This window comes from Canis lupus, chromosome 3, assembly GCF_003254725.2.
Source record: "Canis lupus dingo isolate Sandy chromosome 3, ASM325472v2, whole genome shotgun sequence".
Taxonomy (NCBI): domain Eukaryota; kingdom Metazoa; phylum Chordata; class Mammalia; order Carnivora; family Canidae; genus Canis; species Canis lupus.
The window spans coordinates 36,546,912-36,564,664 of record NC_064245.1 but is presented as its reverse complement, the minus strand read 5'-3'; positions in this window follow the sequence as shown (position 1 = coordinate 36,564,664).

The following is a 17,753-nucleotide window of genomic DNA, read 5'->3' as shown; positions in this document are numbered from 1 at the left end:
TTAATGTAACTACCACAAATAATGATAATTGACTACAGATGATTTTGTAGGATATGAGGGAGAAGTACAAGTGTGATAAGTAATGATCTTTCAGATTAAGGAGTTAAATATTCATTAAAAATAAAAGTGTATGCTTTATATTTTAAATTGTTAGTTGCATATGATACCTGTTGCAATACCTGTTGATTTGCTTATTATTATCCCTCTCCTCTTCTGTTACAGCATCTTTTTTTCCCTTTTCAAAAACCGTATATCTATCCTGCATATGTACCATAAAAGTACAGTAGTCACATAATTCAGACATGGCTAACAGTACATTTCATCTCACAGGAGAAAGAGATGGTCAAAGACAGTGATAAATATAAGAAACTAATTTGAAACCTGGATCCAGATAAATGCAGTTTTTCATTTTATTAGAAACCCTACATTTCCCCCCTTTTTACAAGCCAGTTTGAACTCCTTTTAGTAAAGAAACACAGAAACAGAGCTTTCACATGTGAAAATAACTAAAAAGTTAAAGGTTAGTGATACAGACTGGGATAGGAGGAAGGATGAAACACTTTTTATCACTTTGCACTTAAAATTTTTTCTATGTGCATATATTTCTTTTACCATAAAGGAATAGCAATAAAGTAGAATCAGTGTAGGTCATTACTACATGGGACACACGGGTCACCAGGATAATCTAACTTACCCTCAGCCGTTAATGTTAGTCTCTGTTAAATCCTAGTTACCGTACAGCTATAAGAGAAGAGAAAAGTTGAGATGATTTAATTTCTAACTGCTAAGTTAAAATTAAATTAAGAGCCTGGAAACTAAGACATCTGTAGCCGAATGAATGGTATCCTTCTAAAAATTCATATGCTGAAGCCCTAAATCCCAATGTGAATGTATTTGGAGTTGATGCCTTTGAGGAGATAATTAAGTATAAACATGATCATGAGTGAGACTAATTCAATAAGTCTGATGTCCCAATATAAGAAGAAATATTTAAGGGATGTGTGTACACGGAAAAGGGCCATGTGCAGATTCAGCTATGTGGCTGCAGGACAAAGAGAGAGACCTCAGGAGTAAACCAAACCAGTACATTCAGGTTGACTTCTGAGACATAAATTTTTGCAATATACTTATAAATAGTAGATATTTTTATTTTATTCCATTGTATTTCTTTTCCAGAGACTCCAATCATATGGATGCTGTCTTTGCTGAATTTCCCTTTCTACCAGTCATTTCTGACCTTTTTTAAATCCCATTTTTTGTATATAAAATTTTATTGGAGTTCGATATGCCACCATATAGCATAACACCCAGTCCTCATCCAGTCAAGTACCCCCCTCAGTGCCCATCACCCAGAAACACCAACCTCCCGCCTACCTCCCTTTCCACTACCTCTTGTTCATTTCCCAGTTAGGTGTCTTTCATGTTCTGTCACCCTCACTGATATTTCCCAAACCTTTTCTATCCTTTCCTCTTTATTCCCTTTCACTATTTTTTATATTCCCAAAATGACCATATAATGAAGAAAGACCATATAATGTTTGTCCTTCTCCAATGCTATAAACATCAGGGTGCAGGTGTCCGGAAATTTAACTGTATCTGTATCTGTATCTGTGGGGTAAATACCCAGCAGTGCAATTGCTGGGTTGTACGGTAGCTCTATTTTTAACTCTTTGAGGAATCTCCACACAGTTTTCCAGAGTAGCTGCACCAGTTCACATTCCTACCAAAAGTGCAAAAGGGTTCTGCTTTCTCCACATCCTCTCCAACATTTGTTTCCTGTCTTGTTCATTTTCACCATTCTTATTGGTGTGAAGGGGTATCTCATTGTGGTTTTGATTTGTATTTCCCTGATGGAAAGTGATGCGGAGCATTTTCTCATGTGCTTGTTGGCCATGTCTACGTCTTCTTTGAAATTTCTGTTCATGTCTCCTGCCCATTTCATGATTGGATTGTTTATTCTTTTGCTGTTGAGTTAAATAAGTTCTTTAGAGAGCTAGGATACAAGCCTTTTATCTGATAGGTCATTTGCAAATACCTTCTCCCATTCTGTAGGTTGTCTTTCAGTTTTGTTGACTGTTTCTTTTGCTGTGCTGAAGCTTTTTATCTTGATGAAGTCCCAATAATTCATTTTTGATTTTGTTTCCCTTGCCTTCATGGATGTATCTTGCAAGAAGTTGCTGTGGCCAAGTTCAAAAAGGGTGTTGCCTGTGTTCTGCCCTAGGATTTTGATGGATTCTTGTCTCACATGTAGATATTTCATCCAGTTTGAGTTTATCTTTGTGTATGGTGTAATAGAACGGTCTAGATTCATTCTTCTACACCTGCTGTCCAAATTTCCCGACACCATTTATTGAAGAGATTGTCCTTTTTCCAGGGTATAGTCTTTCCGGCTTTGTCAAATATTAGTTGACCATAGAGTTGAGGGCCCATTTCTGGGTTCTCTAAATCGCCCTGTGGAGCATTGACATTTTCACAATGTTAATTCTGCCAATCCATGAGCATGGAATATTTTTCCATCTCTTTGTGTCTTCCTCAATTTCTTTCAGAAGTGTTCTGTAGTTTTGAGGGTATAGATCCTTTACCTCTTTGGTTAGGTTTATTCCTAGGTATCTTATGCTTTTGGGTGCAATTGTAAATGGGATTGACTCCTTAATTTCTCTTTCTTCAGTCTCATTGTTAGTGTATAGAAATGCCACTGACTTCTGGGCATTGATTTTGTATCCTGCCACATTGCCGAATTGCTGTATGAGTTCTAGCAATCTTGGGGTGGAGTCTTTTGGGTTTTATATGTACAGTATCATGTCATCTGGGAAGAGGGAGAGTTTGACTTCTTTGCCAATTTCAAAGCCTTTTATTTCTTTTGTTGCCTGATTGCTGAGGCTAGGACTTCTAGTACTGTGTTGAATAGCAGTGGTGAGAGTGGACATCCCTTTCTTGTTTCTGATTTTAGGGGAAAGGCTCCCAGTATTTCCCCATTGAGAATTATATTTGCTGTGGGCTTTTTGTAGATGTCTTTTAAGATGCTGAGGAATGTTCCCTGTATTCCTACACTCTGAAGAGTTTTTTTTTTTTACTATAAATTTGTCTTTTATTTTATTCATTCAGCATAATACCCTCCAGTTTGACACGTTGAAGCAAATGGTGGGTATTTGTCGTTTCTAATGGCTGAGTAATATTCCATTATATACATAAACAGATACAGATGGAATGAAACGCCGGGACACCTGCACCCTGATGTTTATAGCAGCAATGTCCACAATATCCAAACTGTGGAAGGAGCCTTTGTGTCCATTGAAAGATGAATACACTCTGAAGAGTTTTGATCAGGAATGGATGTTGTATTTTGTCAAATGCTTTCTCTGCATCTATTGAGAGGATCATATCATTCTTGTTTTTTTTCTGTTGCTGATAAGATCAATCACATTGATTGCTTTGCGAGTGTTGAACCAGCCTTGCATCCTGGGGATAAATGCCACTTGGTCATGGTGAATAATCTTCTTAATGTATTGTTGGACTATTGGCTAGTATCTTGTTGAGAATTTTTGCCTCTGTGCTCATCAGGGATATTGGTCTATACTTCTCCTTTTTGGTGGAGACTTTGTCTGGTTTTGGAATTAAGGTTATGCTGGCCTCATAGAACGAGTTTGGAAGTACTCCATCTCTTTCTATCTTTCTAAACAGCTTTAGTAGAAAAGGTATGTTTTTTTCTTTAAACGTTTGATAGAATTGCCTGGGAAGCCATCTGGCCTTGGACTTTTGTGTCTTGGGAGGTTTTTGATGACTGCTTCAATTTCTTCCCAGGTTATCGGCCTGTTGAGGTTTTCTATTTCTTCCTGTTCCAGTTTTGGTAGTTTGTGGTTTTCCAGAAATGCGTCCATTTCTTCTAGATTGCCTAATTTATTGGTGTATAGCTGTTCATAATAAGTTTTTAAAATCATTTGTATTTCCTTCGTATTGGTGGTAATCTCTCTTTTCTTATTCATGATTTTATTAATTTGAGTCTTTTCTCTCTTCTTTTTAATAAGGCTGGCTAATGGTTTATCTATCTTATTAATTCTTTCAAAGAACCAACTCCTGGATTTTTTTATTTGTTCCACAGTTCTTCTGGTCTCTATTTCATTGAGTTCTGCTCGAATCTTTATTATTTCTCTTCTTCTCCTGGATGAAGGTTTCATTTGCTCTTCCTTCTCCAGCTCCTTTAGGTGCAAGGTTAGCTTTTGTATTTTAGTTCTTTCCAGTTTTGGATGGATGCTTGTATTGCAATGTATTTCCCCCTTAGGGCTGCTTTTTCTGTATCCCAGAGATTTTGAATGGTGCTATCTTCATTCTCATTAGTTTCCATGAATCTTTTTAATTCTTCCTTAATTTCCTGGTTGATCCTATCATCTTTTAGCCGGATGGTCCTTAACCTCCACGTGTTTGAAATCTTTCCAGACTTCTTGTAATTTTTTTCTCTAGTTTCAAAGTATTATGGTCTGAAAATATGCAGGGGACGATCCCAATCTTTTGGTATCGGTTAAGACCTGATTTGTGACCCAATATGTGGTCTATTCTGGAGAAAGTTTCATGTGTGCTTGAGAAGAATGTGTATTCAGTTGCGTTTGGATGTAAAATTCTGTAGATATCTGTGAAATCCATCTGGTCCAGTGTATCATTTAAAGCTCTCATTTCTTTGGAGATGTTGTGTTTAGAAGACCTATCGAGTGTAGGAAGCGCTAGATTGAAGTCACCAAGTATAAGTGTATTATTATCTAAGTATGTTTTAACTTTGGTTATTAATTGATTGATATACTTGGCAGCTCCCACATTCGGGGCATATATATTGAGGATTGTTAAGTCCTCTTGCTGGATAGATCCTTTAAGTATGATATAGTGTCCCTCTTCATCTCTTACTACATTCTTTGCCATAAACTTTAATTTATCTGATATAAGGATGGCTACCCTTGCTTTCTTTTGAGGACCATTCGAATGGTAAATGGTTCTCCAACCTTTTATTTTCAGGCTGTAGTTGTTCTTAGTTCTAAAATGAATCTCTTGTAGACAGCAAATAGATGGGTTTAGCTTTTTTATCCAGTCTGAAACCCTGGGCCTTTTGATGGGATCATTTAGCCCATTCACGTTTAGAGTTACTATGGAAAGATATGAATTTAGTTTCATCATGATACCTATTAAGTCCCTGTTTTTGTGGACTGTTTCCTTGGACTTCCTCTCTCTTTTACAGGGTCCCCTTTAATATTTCTTGCAGAGCTGGTTTGGTGTTTACATATTCTTTCAGTTTCTGTCTCTTGGAAGCTCTTTATCTCTCCTATTCTGAATGAGAGTCTTGCTGGATAGAGTATTCTTGGCTGCATGTTCTTCTCATTTAGGACCCTGAATATATGCTGCCAGCCCTTTCTGGTCTGCCAGGTCTCTATGGAGAGGTCTGTTGTTGATCTAATATTTTTCCCATATAAGTTGGGGATCTCTTGTCTCTTGCTGCTCTAAGGATTTTCTCTTTATCTTTGGAGTTTGCAAGTTTCACTATTAAATATCGAGGTGTTGAATGGTTTTTTATTGATTTTTGGTGGGGGGCTCACTCTATCTCCTGGATCTGAACGCCTGTTTCCCTCCCAAAGTTAGGGAGGTTCTCAGCTATTATTTGTTCAAATACACTTTCTGGTCCTCTGTCCCTTTTGGCACCCTCTGGAACCCCAGTTAAACATAGATTTTTCCTTCTGAGGCTGTCATTTATTTCCCTTAACCTTTCCTCATGATCTTTTGTTTTTCTCTTTTTTCCTCAGCTTCCTTCCTTGACATTAACTTGTCTTCTCTGTCACTCACTCGTTCTACCTCATTAACCCTCATTGTTAGGACCTCCAGTTTGGATTGTATCTCTTTTAATTCATTAATTTCAGCCTGATTAGATCTAAATTCTGTAGTCATAAAGTCTCTGAATTATTTATGCTTTTTTCCAGAGCCACTAGTAGCTTTATAATTCTGTTTCTGAATTGGCTTTCTGGCATTGAATTTTAATCCAAATTCTGTAACTCTTGGAAGAGAGTACTGTTTCTGATTCTTTCTTTTGTGCTGTTTTTTTTTTTTTTTTTTTTGAGTCATTTTACTAGTGCAGTGTGGCTAAAAAACGAGTTGTACTGGAAAAAAGAAGAAAAGAAGAAAAAGAAGAAAGAAGAAAGAAAAAACAACAAACAAACAAACAAAAAACAAGGGGGGGTTCTTCTGGTTCTATATACTGCAAATCCCTCGACCTCCCCTGGAGCTTTCCAATGCTGCTGGGCCAAAAACTTCCTCTTCCCATATCCTTCCAGCTGGTGTTCTGGAGAAGTGCCTGTTGTGCTGATTCTCAGGTGTGTGCAGGGCTCAGTGGGAACTGTTTATCCTGTAAGGCCCCTGTTCCCTGGTGGCCCTGCTCCATCCCAGGCACAGGGTGACACCATGAGGAACAACAACATTGGTGGTGGCAGCCTTCCAACTCTGGAGTCAGTTAAGTACTGCAGTGTCCCAGTCCGCACTAGCCTGGATGCTCTGCGGGTGGGGGTCGCTGATCTGCACAGCTTGGGGTGGCCCGGAAGCAGGAGAGTCCTCGCTGTCCTGTGCCCTTCCCGCTGTGCCTGTCCCGGGGAGCGCAGGATCCTGGGCTGTGTCCCCCTGCACCCTGGAATCTGGGGCCCGGGCTGCTGGAATTGCGCTCCCTGGGCCATAGCTCCGGAAGGCAGCAGGGCACAGCCCCCTTGCCCGGGGCCCTCATCTGAGCTTCTCATGAGGCTCTGCCAGGTGTATGCTCCAGCCCTTTACCGAGCTCGGCCCACAGTCTGTGGTGCTGCACTCTTCCCCGGGATGCACTTCCTCTATTAGTGATCCCGGGAACCTGGAGGCACCACTGCCCCTCCTGTGGTTCTGCTGGGTTTCCCTGCTAAGCGCCTTCCCTTCTGGGAAGAATCTGGTGTGGATTTTTAAAGTTCCTGATTCTCCAGGACTGGGCTTTCCTGTCGTGCAGTCTTTCACTGCTCAGTCTTAGACCGGCTCCTCGTGGGGCTCCTCCCCCACTGGATTCTTTTTTATATTTTTTTTTCCGCCTTCCTACCTGTTAGAAGTGCAAACCCTTCTCTCTGTAGCATTCCAGCTGTTCTCTCTTTAAATCTCAGGTCAAATTCATAGGTTTTCAGGATGATTTGAAAGTTATCTAGGTAAGTTGGTGCAGACAGGTGACTTGGGGACCCTAAACCTCTACCATCTTGCCTTGCCCCCATCTCATTTTTATTCTCTAAGTTTTCTTTGTCTTTTTTCAAAGCCTGCCATTATATTTTTGAGTCTGTTACTTTTGTCTCCTTGCAGTTTACTTTTCATTCGTAAGATAATTTCATACTTTTTCTTCTTGTTCTTTTTATATTGTTTCTTTTCTTAGTGTAATTAATTATATTTTCATTTCTTCACATTTCTGTCCATTTTTCTTTTTTTCAATGTCTAATTTGAGGTGGTTGTTCATACTCCAAAATACTTGTTTGAATATATTTTATCCCAATTGCAGTGTTGATTTACAGTTTTACTCTGATTAAATTACTTTAATTACTTTATAATTACTTTATTGTGAGGGATTTTCAATTAACTGAATGTTATATTTAATTTTTATAGTAACTGTAAGACACTGAAACTCCTTCGTTTTGTTGGAGTTGCTGGTTTACAATAGTTCAATGGCACCCTCTGCTGTCAGTACAGCAAATTTCACTTACAAAGTGTTTTTGTTATGTTGGTTTATGGTTGATGCTGGTGTATCCTCCACTTTTCTTTTGTCTCTTAATGAAAATGTCCCTATTTTATGTGCCCCTCAATTTATAATTTCCCCCCTGAAAGGATACCTCATAATTTCTTTCAGCTTTTTGCTTCTCAGGATTGTCCTTTCATAGACTGACATTTCAAATTGGGTGTACTTTAAATTGTTTCCTTGTATTCCACATTCTAATCTGCTTGGATCTCTTCAGTACACTCAAAATTATAGTATTTACTATTTCTGGTAGTGATCCTAGATTAACTTTGGGCCTATTGATCTTTTTTTTCTCTTTCACTACAAAATAATTTATTGCTTTTTTTAAAAAGATTTTATTTTAAAAAATGTATTTGAGAGAGAGAAAGAGCACAAGTGGTGGGGAGTGGGTGGATGTGGGTGGATGTGGGAAGGAGAGGAAGAGGTACAAGCAGATTCCCCACTGAGCAGGGAGCCCTTTGCAGGGTTCAGTCCCAGGACCCAGAGATCACAACCTCAGCTGAAGGCAGACTTTTAACTGACTGAGCCACTCGGGTACCTGTCATAGCTAGTTCTTATCTGTCTTTCCCTTTATATGTTTTAAAGTTCATGTAGCTGTTTGTCATATATCAGACATGACATTTGCCTATCTCATTATTATTCACAATTTTCCCTAACATATGCAGAGTTACACTGATATATTTTCTTTTGATTATGACAAGTCTTAATGTGCAGCATTGCTCAACTTAAAATACCTTCAAGTATCCTCTTGGTTTCCTCTTTGACTCAGGGAAACATTGAAATGTTACTTTATTTCAATTTTTATTATTTATTTCAATTTTATGTAACTGATCTCTCTGTTCTTAGAGAGCATGTTCTCTTGTGCTTTTATAAATTATTCACATGTTATTTATGGCCAAGGACATAGTCATATTTTCTAAATATGTGCTTGATAAGTGTATTCTAGAGTTCATGGTGCAATGTTTCCTGTATTTGTATTAAATCAATTTTGGTAATAAGGATTTTCACTTGCTTATTATCTTTACTGATATCTTGTCTCTTTTTTATTTTAATATTGCATTTTTAAGTAATCACTACACCCAAGGTGGGGCTCAAACTTACAACCCCGAGATCAAGAGTCGCATGCTCTACTGAATGAGTCAGCTAGGCACCCCAGTCTACTAAATTTTTTGTTTGTTTTATCAGTTAAAGTGGACAGGTCCCATACACCCCACTATTATTTAGGATTTTCTATTTTTCCTTACATTTCTACTAGATAGACTATATTATTAGGCATAAACATACTTACATATTTTGGGTAAATTTAATATATTTTATCATAATGAAACAAACTTTTTCTGGTGCTCTTTGCCTTCAAGTTTATTATTTTTTTGTAATTAGCTTTTGCCTTAAAGTCTATTTATTAAAGTCTCTTCTCAATACCATTTTCCATTTGGCTATCATTTGGATATCTTTAACATCCTCTTACAATTCATTTTTCTGAGATTTTATATTTGGTGTGTGTTATGGACAGTTTACGTTTTTTAAAATATAATGTGGCAATGTTTTTTTAAAACAGAGACTTAGTCAACTTACAGGTAATTACTAATATTTTCATTTTACATCTACCATGTTGCCTATTATTTCCTTTCTTTAGGTCATCATTTTTTCTTCTTCTGATTTGAATATTATATGCCGTTAATTGTTGTCTTTAATGATTATGCAAAGAATGCCAAATTTTTCAAAATTTAATCAAAGTAATGTTTAATTTTTCATAGATAAACAAAATACTTTAAAAATTAACCTATTACACCCTCATTCTTATGTGTCATTATTGGTGTTTTGTTTGTTTTTTTAAAGATTTATTTGAAAGAGAGAGAGCAGGAGGAGGGGCAGAGGGAGAGGGATAGGCAGACTGAAAGCTGAACAGGAAGCCAGAAGTGATCCGTAGCTTTGATCCCAGGACCCTGAGATCATAACCTGACCCCAAGGCAGACATTTAACCAAATGAGATACCCAGGTGCCCCCATTGTTTAAAAATTTTAGTTGTCTGTTTTCTAAAGTTCTTTTTCTTTAACTTTATCACATAATTTTATTGTTGTTCTTTAAAATTACAGCTCATTTATATTTACTCGCACCCTATCCTTTCTCTCTTTTGTATTTCTCCTTTACTACACTTCTGCCTAAAATGCACATCTTTTAGAATTTCCTTTGGTCAATGTCTGCTGGTGATGCACTGTAATAAAGACTGACTTCAATTTTTCACTTTATATTTATCTGTACAGCTGTCCTCTGTCTTACTTCTGAGCATGCTGATAAGAAAGCCCAAATGATTTGTCAAAGGTAGGATATTCAAACAATGAACAGGAACTTTTACCCCAGCCCTATACCCTGACCATCACAAAAACTTCAAGCCAGTCTTCTTTCCTTGCTCTCTCAAGATGTGTTCAAGCTTTGAAAGCTTACCCTGCTCTCCTCAGAAAGCCTCATTTAATTTTTAACACTGTTTATAATCTATTGGAGTGTGTATGTCATCATTAGTCTTGATATCTAAACCAAATTTTAGGTGACAGTCCATTTGCTCTGCAAATGGCTACAACTGGACTTGCTCAGTTTTTTGTTTTGCTAATCTAAGTATGTATTTTGCCCACATTCCTTTATAATTGTCGAACATAGCATTTTTGCAGGGTTTTTTTTTTTTTCCCACAGTGATTTCAGATTTGTTATTTCCTAATACCATTTGTTTGGCTGTTCCCTAAATAACATCTTAAAATCCTTCCTGGCTGAGGAGACTGCCCTTCGGAGGGCTAACTAGTTCTTAGAGATAGCAAAGGGCCCAGCCAAGAGCATGTCTTTGATATGCAAACTAACCAGTCCAGAGCCATACTTCCTCTATGCGGCCTATACCTCCCGGGAGACATTATTTCTCTGTCTTTTTAAGATATAAAGCCTACTGATATTATTCAAACTAACCAGTCCTAAACTGTTTACCCTGCCATACCCAGCCTTTTCCCCAGAAACACCAATAAAAGCCACAACCTAGATTCTCCCCTTGCTTCTGCCCCTTCTGCCTCCTGGCCAGTCCTGGTGCTTCCTCTTGTAGTCCTACATGTGTTATGTCTCCTGTTTCTAGGATCTGACAGTATATTTTGTTTTTCTGAGATTTTCCTGTGTCTCCTATAGCCATATCTGACTGATCATCATGTAAAAGAAAACAGAAGACCATTTAATAATGTTAAATCAGAAAACCAAAAACAAAGAGCAGAATGTTAAAAGATATTCTAAGGAAGTGGTGGTCAGATTGTCAGTTGGTTTCTTAATAGCAAATGAAGCCAGAAAACAGTAGCTGAGAGTGCTAAAATAGCTGCCAATCTAGACTTCTACACCCTATGTGCTTTTAGTCTTTTGGAATTTCAATATAATATGTAGTAATTCTCCTATTAAACTTTTTATCTCTGGGTGTTCCCTGGATTTTGATTTCAAACCCTATTGCCTCAGTAGCTTCAAGTACTCTGTTTACTTCTCTGAGATCTTGATTTGGCAATTATTATTATTTGCCAATTCTTGATTGCTTTTATGCTTTTTATACAATACAGAAACACACACACAGTATTCTTAGTTGAGAGTAGTTAAGTAGAAGTAACCACTGGGTTGAGAAGAAACTTTTATTGTGTACGTGTTACAGTTTTGAAATAACGAATACTCAGTTCCTTAATTTCTCGGTAGGGCATCCCACAATACTCTCTGTAACTAGAAGACAAATAGTGCAGTGATTTAGAATCCTCAGATCAGTAACCAAGGGTAGGGATTCCATCAGAGGAGAAATAAAACTGGGAAGAGATGACAAAAAGACATGTGAATATTCCAATTGATGATGAATTTTAATTAGTTTTTAAAAATATCCTAATATTTTTCTGTAACCTTATGTTATCAGCATATATTATATAAAGGTATACAGAAAATAAAGGCACAGAAGTCATGAGAACAAATATTTAAAACATACTTGCTAATATTTTTTTATTTTTTATCTTTTAAAAATTCAACTTAAAGAATTTATTTTGTGAGTACTTACATTTAAATTTGAATCACTAAATGAATTATAGACCCTTGATACTATGAAATGTGGTACATTCTTTTTGTTTTCTTTTTTGTTTGTTTTTTGTTTTCTTTTATAATATATTTTTTATTGGTGTTCAATTTGCCAACATACAGAATAACACTCAGTGCTCATCCTGTCAAATACCCCCCTCAGTGCCCGTCACACATTCACCCCCAACCCCCACCCTCCTCCCCTCCCACAACCCCTAGTTTGTTTCCCAGAGTTAGGAGTCTTTATGTTCTGTCTCCCTTTCTGATATTTCCTACACATTTCTTCTCCCTTCCCTTCTATTCCCTTTCACTATTTTTTATATTCCCCATATGAATGAGAACATATAACGTTTGTCCTTCTCCGATTGACTTACTTCACTCAGCATAATACCCTCCAGTTCATCCACGTTGAAGCAAATGGTGGGTATTTGTCATTTCTAATGGCTGAGTAATATTCCATTGTATACATAAACCAAATCTTCTTTATCCATTCATCTTTTGACGGACACCGAGGCTCCTTCCACAGTTTGGCTATTGTGGACATTGCTGCTATAAACATCGGGGTGCAGGTGTCCCCGCGATTCATTGCATCTGTATCTTTGGGGTAAATCCCCAACAGTGCAATTGCTGGTTCGTAGGGCAGGTCTATTTTTAACTCTTTGAGGAACCTCCACACACTTTTCCAGAGTGGCTGCACCAGTTCACATTCCCACCAAGAGTGTAAGAGGGTTCCCTTTTCTCCCCATCCTCTCCAACATTTGTGGTTTCCTGCCTTGTTAATTTTCCCCATTCTCACTGGTGTGAGGTGGTATCTCATTGTGGTTTTGATTTGTATTTCCCTGATGGCAAGTGATGCAGAGCATTTTCTCATGTGCATGTTGGCCATGTCTATGTCTTCCTCTGTGAGATTTCTCTTCATGTCTTTTGCCCATTTCATGATTGGATTGTTTCTATGGTGTTGAGTTTAATAAGTTCTTTCTAGATCTTGGAAACTAGCCCTTTATCTGATACGTCATTTTAAATATCTTCTCCCATTCTGTAGGTTGTCTTTTAGTTTTGTTGACTGTATACTTTGCCGTGCAAAAGCTTCTTTTCTTGATGAAGTTCCAATAGTTCATTTTTGCTTTTGTTTCTTTGGCCTTGGTGGATGTATCTTGCAAGAAGTTACTGTGGCTGAGTTCAAAAAGGGTGTTGCCTGTGTACTCCTCTAGGATTTTGATGGAATCTTGTCTCACATTTAGATCTTTCATCCATTTTGAGTTTATCTTTGTGTATGGTGAAAGAGAGTGGTCTAGTTTCATTCTTCTGCATATGGATGTCCAGTTTTCCCAGCACCGTTTATTGAAGAGACTGTCTTTCTTCCAGTGGATAGTCTTTCTTTCTTTATCGAATATTAGTTGACCATAAAGTTGAGGGTCCACTTCTGGGTTCTCTATTCTGTTCCATTGATCTATGTGTCTGTTTTTGTGCCAGTACTACACTGTCTTGATGACCACAGCTTTGTAGTGCAAACTGAAATCTGGCATTGTGATGCCCCCAGGTATGGTTTTCTTTTTTAAACTTCCCCAGGCTATTTGGGGTCTTTTCTGATTCCAAACAAAATTAAAATAATTTGTTCTACCTTTCTGAAGAAAGTCCATGGTATTTTGATAGGGATTGCATTAAACGTGTCAATTACCCTGGGTAATATTGACATTTTCACAATATTAATTATGCCAATCCATGAGCATGGAATATTTTTCCATCTCTTTGTGTCTTCCTCAATTTCTTTCAGAAGTGTTCTATAGTTTTTAGGGTATAGATCCTTTACCTATTTGGTTAGGTTTATTCCTAGGTATCTTATGCTTTTGGGTGCAATTGTAAATGGGATTGACTCCTTAATTTGTCTTTCTTCAGTCTCATTGTTAGTGTATAGAAATGCCATTGATTTCTGGGCATTGATTTTTGTATCCCGCCACGTTACCAAATTGTTGTACGAGTTTTAACAATCTTGGGGTGGAGGCTTTTGGGTTTTCTAAGTAGAGTATCATGTCATCTGTGAAGAGGGAGAGTTTGACTTCTTCTTTGCCAATTTGAATGCCTTTAATGTCTTTTTGTCGTCTTATTGCTGAGGCTATGACTTCCAGTACTATGTTGAATAGCAGTGGTGAGAGTGGACATCCTTGTCTGGTTCCTGATCTTAGGGGAAAGGCTCCCAGTGCTTCCGCATTGAGAATTATATTTGCTGTGTGCTTTTCATAGATGGCTTTTAAGATGTCGAGGAATGTTCCCTCTATCCCTACCATCTGAAGAGTTTTGATCAGGAATGAATGCTGTATTTTGTCAAATGCTTTCTCTGCATCTAATGAGAGGATCATATGGTTCTTGGATTTTCTCTTCCTGATATGATGAATCACATTGATTGTTTTACGAGTGTTAAACCAGCCTTGTGTCCCAGGGATAAATCCTACTTGGTCATGGTGAATAATTTTCTTAATGTACTGTCAGATCCTATTGGCTAGAATCTTGGTGAAAATTTTTGCATTCATGTTCATCAGGGATATTGGTCTGTAATTCTCCTTTTTGGTGGGGTCTTTGTCTGGTTTTGGAATTAAGGTGATGCTGGCCTCATATAACGAATTTGGAAGTACTCCATCTCTTTCCATTTTTCCAAACAGCTTTAGTAGAATAGATATGGTTTCTTCTTTAAATGTTTGATAGAATTCCCCTGGGAAGCCATCTGGCCCTGGACTTTTGTGTCTTGGGAGGTTTTTGATGACTGCTTCAATTTCCTCCCTGGTTATTGGCCTGTTCAGGTTTTCTATATCTTCCTGTTCCAGTTTTGGTAGTTTGTGGCTTTCCAGGAATGCGTCCATTTCTTCTAGATTGCCTAATTTATTGGCATATAGCTGTCCATAATATGTTTTTAAAATCGTTTGTATTTCCTTGGTGTTGGTAGTGATCTCTCCTTTCTTATTCATGATTTTATTAATTTGAGTCTTCTCTCTCTTCTTTTTAATAAGGCTGGCTAATGGTTTATCTATCTTATTAAGTCTTTCAAAGAACCAACTCCTGGTTTTGTTGATCTGTTCCACAGTTCTTCTGGTCTCAATTTCGTTGAGTTCTGCTCGAATTTTAATTAACTCTCTTCTGCTGGGTTAGGATCTATCTGCTGTTTTTTCTCTAGATCCTTTATGTGTAAGGTTAGCTTTTGTATTTGACTTCTTTCCAGTTTTTGAATGGATGCTTGTATTGCGATGTATTTCCCCCTTAGGACTGCTTTTGCTGCGTCCCAAAGATTTTGAATGGTTGTATCTTCATTCTCATTAGTTTCCATGAATCTTTTTAATTCTTCCTTAATTTCCTGGTTGACCCTTTCATCTTTTAGCAGGATGGTCCTTAACCTCCACGTGTTTGAGGTCCTTCCAAACTTCTTGTTGTGATTTAGTTCTAATTTCAAGGCATTATGGTCTGAGAATATGCAGGGGACGATCCCAATCTTTTGGTATTGGTTCAGACCTGATTTGTGATCCAGTATGTGGTCTATTCTGGAGAAAGTTCCATGTGCACTTGAGAAGAATGTGTATTCAGTTGAGTTTGGATGTAAAGTTCTGTAGATACCTGTGAAATCCATCTGGTCCAGTGTATCATTTAAAGCTCTCATTTCTTTGGATATGTTGTGCTTAGAAGACCTATCCAGTATAGAAAGAGCTAGATTGAAGTCACCAAGTATAAGTGTATTATTATCTAAGTATTTCTTCTCTTTGGTTATTAATTGATTTAAATTTTTGGCAGCTCCCACATTCGGGGCATATATATTGAGGATTGTTAAGTCCTCTTGTTGGATAGATCCTTTAAGTATGATATAGTGTCCCTCTTCATCTCTCACTACAGTCTTCGGGGTAAATTTTAGTTTATCTGATATGAGGATGGCTACCCCTGCTTTCTTTTGAGTACCATTTGAATGGTAAATGGTTCTCCAACCTTTTATTTTCAGGCTGTAGGTGTCCTTCTGTCTAAAATGAGTCTCTTGTAGACAGCAAATAGATGGGTCCTGCTTTTTTATCCAGTCTGAAACCCTGCGCCTTTTGATGGGGTCATTAAGCCCATTCACGTTCAGAGTTACTATTGAAAGATATGAGCTTAGTGTCATCATGATATCTATTCAGTCCTTGTTTTTGTGGATTGTTCCACTGAACTTCTTCTTAAAGGGGAATTTTAAGAGTCCCCCTTAAAATTTCTTGCAGAGCTGGTTCTGAGGTCACATATTCTTTCAGTTCCTGCCAGTCTTGGAAGGTCTTTATCCCTCCTTCCATTCTGAATGAGAGCCTTGCTGGATAAAGTATTCTTGGTTGCATATTCTTCTCATTTAGGACCCTAAATATATCCTTCCAGCCCTTTCTGGCCTGCCAGGTCTCTGTGGAGAGGTCTGCTGTTACCCTAATACTCCTCCCCATAAAAGTCAGGGATTTCTTGTCTCTTGCTGCTTTAAGGATCTTCTCTTTATCTTTGGAATTTGCAAGCTTAACTATTGGATGTCGAGGTGTTGAACGGTTTTTATTGATTTTAGGGGGGATCTCTCTATTTCCTGGATCTGAATGCCTGTTTCCCTTCCCAGATTAGGAAAGTTTTCAGCTAGAATTTGTTCAAATACATATTCTGGCCCTCTGTCCCTTTCGGCGCCCTCAGGAAACCCAATTAAACATAGGTTTTTCTTCCTCAGGCTGTCGTTTATTTCCCTTAATCTGTCTTCATGGTCTTTTAATTGTCTGTCTCTTTTTTCCTCAGTTTCCCTCTTTCCATCAACTTGTCTTCTATGTCACTCACTCGTTCTTCCACCTCGTTAACCCTCGTCGTTAGGACTTCTAGTTTGGATTGCATCTCATTCAATTGATTTTTAATTTCTGCCTGATTGGATCTAAATTCTGCAGTTATGAAGTCTCTTGAGTCCTTTATGCTTTTTTCTAGAGCCACCAGTAGCTGTATAATAGTGCTTCTGAATTGGCTTTCCGACATTGAATTGTAATCCAGATTTTGTAACTCTGTGGGAGAGAGGACTGTTTCTGATTCTTTCTTTTGAGGTGAGGTTTTCCTTCTAGTCATTTTGCTCAGTGGGGAGTGGCCAAAAACAAGTTGTATTGGGAAAAGGAGAAAAAGAGAGGAGAGAAAGAAGGAAAGAAAAGAGAAAAAGAAAAAAGGAAGAAAAAAAAAAGAGAAATAAAAAGAAAGAAAGGGGAAAAAAGGGTGGGGGAAGCAAACAGAAATCACAAAGCAAGAAAAAAACACACACAAAACAAACAAACAAACAAACAAACAAACCACAGGGATGTATCTTCTGATTCTGTATACTTTAAGTCCCTTGACTTCCCCTGGAACTTGTCCGTCTATCTGGTCTTCTGGGGGAGGGGCCTGTTGTGCTGATTTTCAGGTGTTAGCACTTGGGGGAGCTGCTCTGCCCCCTGCCTGGTGCAGGGCTCTGTGGGGGTTGTTTACTCCGTGAGGCCCCAGGTGGAACAACCGCAGTGGCGGGGCCAGCTTTGGAGCCTGGGAGTCAGCTCCCACAGTAACTACGGAGCTCTCCGTCTGCAGGGCCTGGAGGCTCCGGGGCGGGGCCGCTGATCTGCTCAGCTCGGGGCAGGAATGTCCTTGGGGTCCTGGGCCCTCTCGGCCTCTGCCTGTCCCAAGGGAGGCCGGATCCTGGGCTGTATCCCGGCGCCCTGTGCTCCGGCGCCTGCGCTGTTGGATTCGCGCTCCCTGCCGCGTAGCCCCCTCCGCGGAGCAGCCGCCCGAGCCCATCCGAGCTGCTCCGGGTCCCGCCGTGCGCGCTGCAGCCCTTTGGGAGCTCGGTGCTCTCTCCTGGGCACGCAGTTGCTCTGTTACTGTCCCAGGGAACCCGAGGGCATCCCCGCCCTCCTGGGTCCTGCTCTAACTCCCTGCGAGCGCCTTT